The following is a 3,319-nucleotide window of genomic DNA, read 5'->3' as shown; positions in this document are numbered from 1 at the left end:
TAATAAATAATTAACTACCAAAAAGTCATTAAATGCTCTTAAATATTATCAATTTGTACCATTTATGTGATTATTTAATGAACCAAAAGAAAAGCCACTCATATTTACATTTCACAACTATAACAGACTTGTTTTTGATAGCATAAATACTCAATTTTTGTGATATGTTCTTTTTAAAACCTTTTAAGTAAAATTGTTCTAGTAACAAAGAGGTAAATACAAACACTATTTCCCCCTGGAATCCTACCCTTTCAGTTTGAAATCTAGCATCATTTTTGTAAATTGCTAGTTGTAGTCTTTGATTGACATGTTTACCCAGATAATGTAACAGTTTTTGTGAAAGAAATCTACTTAGTGTCTGGATGACATAAAACATGTTTCTTGTGGAAGGAAAAGTCCCAAAGTGTTCTTTAAAATGTATCTTTTTCTCTAAGTCACATTCAAGTTGATAACAAGTCATCTAATTTGTTTTACTTCTTTTATCTACTCAGTAGCGCCTTTCCAATTGCAATTTGCAGATGGTGATGTTAATATAAATGTATCCTACCAACCTATTCTTGGGATACTTTTTAAAAAGATTTTGAATCATTTTTATTTTAAGATTTAGGAGTCAGAAACAATGAGCTCAGTGTCAGTTTCTTTGAAGAATGCTGGTTTTCCTGAGGTGGTTTCTCGGTTACGTTAGATGGTCTGCTGAGTTTACTCAAATTGTTTCAGTCCAAAGTGTTGACTTCCTCATAAAGTTATTTACAATGTGAATATAAAGTGAAGAAAAATAAGTCCCTTCAATTGTAACAAAGGCAAAATAAGGAGGATCCCCATTGATATCAATAACTAAGCACTATGATGGATTTCTTTAGTCCCAAGAAGTATCATTCCCAGCTTTATTATTCTAATAGGGAGAAGGGAACAGAAAATTGGTGACCCCAAACTACTGTTTCCACTTGAAAACGTTTGCACAAGATGAAATTTGTGAACAAATGTTATTAATCACATGAGAGTTTATAAGAAACCCAAATAAATAAAGAGATAGTGTTAATTGTTACTTTCAATCCACCCTAAGTGTACTTAGGAGTGGGTAACTGGACTAAAGCTATTGTAGATTATCCTCTCTCTTTTCCAAATCATAAAACAGCATGAGATTAATGAAATTTCCTGCAGTGTCTTGTACCTAAATGAAAATAGCCTTAAAAAGGGATTTCTCCTCCTGGATCTGTGTGTTAATTGATTAGGGTTTCACTTTACCTCCTCTCACATCAGAGCACCAGAGAGGGGATGGTTATTAAGCTAGTCCTTTTTTCTCCTCCCTGTAGAATCATTGCACCTAATCAATCAATCAATCAATTCATTGAGCACTTACTCTGTGCAGAGCACTGTAGTAAGTATCTGGGAGAAAAAAAAGGTCACTTCCTTTACAGCTTCTATGAAGCTAGGTTCCCGCACAATCTGTTCCTATCTTCCCTCATCCTTGAATTATGAAAACTTCCATTTTTTTCCTTCCCTTTGCTCCCCAAAACCTTTCATAGACAAGATCTCCATCTATTTCCCTCCTCCATTTATTGTGAAGAGCTGATGTTTTGAAGTCTTTCTTCAGGATTCTAGACAGTAGTTAACTGTTTGTTGGACTGTTGCTCAGTCTTCTAATTGTCCTATTGCTCTATTTGAACTCTCATTCCAGGTCTTTACTATCAAATTTTTCAGATAATTATATCTCCCCCATATACACATTTCATTTTGAATAATATTTATAATAGTAATTATGGCATAGAATGAATATTATGCACTAAGCTATGGCGTCGATGAATAGCTATGTGATTGAAAAGGGTCCCTGGCCATGTATAGGCTCACAGTCTACCTTATATCCATTTTACTGATGGGGAAAACTGACAAAACTCTTTAGTGAAAATGTTTGTACAAATAAAATAAAAGTTATTTTGGGGACTAGAGTCTTGTCAAAGACTTTGTTCGTGCAGAGGTAACCCAAAGTACCTCCTCAGAGTAACATAGAATTTATACTTGTTTGGAAGGTGCAAACAGCACATGTGTGATTTGGTGTGCATTAATGTTCCTTTTAAAGATTAAACCACAAGACTCCAGAGTCATAAGTACTACGTTCTTTGGGCTATTTATTTTATGGTAAAGATGGAATTTATTATGGAAATGACTCAGTACCTAATATACCTTCTCTTAATCAAAAGAGTAAGAGCTTAACAAACTCCATCAGATTTCTTCCCTGTAGGTCATAGCTTTTCTTCACCTAATAATAATGATAGTAATAATTAATATTAATGATAATGATAATTGTGGTGGTTAAGCATTTACTATATGCCAGACACTGTACTAAGCTCTCAGATAGATACAAGGTAATTGGATTGGATCCCCTCTCAGGGTCACACCTGGAGAGTTTCCAGTACTCTCCCAGTCTTGGCTACGAGAGGGAGAGTCAAGCAGAGGCCTAATTCCATTCCTAGCTTGGGCAGTGGCTAACAAGTGGAAGGCAATTTGCTACGTCAACACTCACCCATGCTGGGCAGCAGCGGTATGGGAGAGAGTCAAGGCTGGAGACTCGAGTTTATCGCACGGAAGGTGGCACTGATAAACCATTTCTGTACTTTTACCAAGAAATTTTTATGGATACAATACCAGAACGATTGCAGATGAGAGCAGAGCTTTCTGGGAGAGATAACAATAATAATAATAATAATAATGTTGGTATTTGTTAAGCGCTTATTACGTGCCAAGCACTGTTCTAAGCACTGGGGTAGATACAGGGTAATCAGGTTGTCCCACGAGAGGCTCACAGTTAATCCCCATTTTACAGATGAGGTAACTGAGGCACAGAGAAGTTAAGTGACTTGCCCACAGTCACACAGCTGACAAGTGACATAGCCGGGAGTCGAACCCATGACCTCTGATTCCAAAGCCCAGGCTCTTTCCATTAAGCCACGCTGCTTCCCCAAAGCAGACCATACCACCCCACAACACAGAGATGTGTCTGTGGTGTCACTATGGGTCGGAAACGACCTGATGGCATAAGATAAGACAATTGAGTTGGATACCTAAGCAGCAAATATACTAATTCTCTCTGGGGTTCATTCTAGGCTTTCTTCATAGGCTCCTCCTCTGCCTCCCACCTCCTAACTGTTGGGGTCCTTCAAGTTTCAGTTCTGGGTCCCCTTCTATGAGAGGCAGCATGGTTTAGTGGAAAGAGCACAGGCTTGAAAGTCAGAGGTCATGGATTCTAATCCTGCCTATGCTACTTATAAACTGTGTGACTTGGGCAAGTCACTTAATTTCACTGTGCCTCAGTTACCTGATC

General features: G+C 37.5%; 1 non-coding gene across 1 annotated transcript; it reads left to right on the top strand.

The window, feature by feature from the left end:
• Positions 1-2,378: 2,378 nt before the first annotated feature.
• Positions 2,379-2,513, top strand: LOC114806697. The gene has a single exon (XR_003754759.1). It is a non-coding gene; the product is annotated as a small nucleolar RNA SNORA7 (small nucleolar RNA).
• Positions 2,514-3,319: the final 806 nt, after the last annotated feature.

The sequence above is a fragment of the Ornithorhynchus anatinus genome, chromosome X1 (genome assembly GCF_004115215.2).
Source record: "Ornithorhynchus anatinus isolate Pmale09 chromosome X1, mOrnAna1.pri.v4, whole genome shotgun sequence".
In the NCBI taxonomy this organism is placed as follows: Eukaryota; Metazoa; Chordata; class Mammalia; order Monotremata; family Ornithorhynchidae; genus Ornithorhynchus; species Ornithorhynchus anatinus.
Note: the sequence above shows the minus strand (reverse complement) of the source record. Positions and strands in the feature narration are given on the sequence as shown.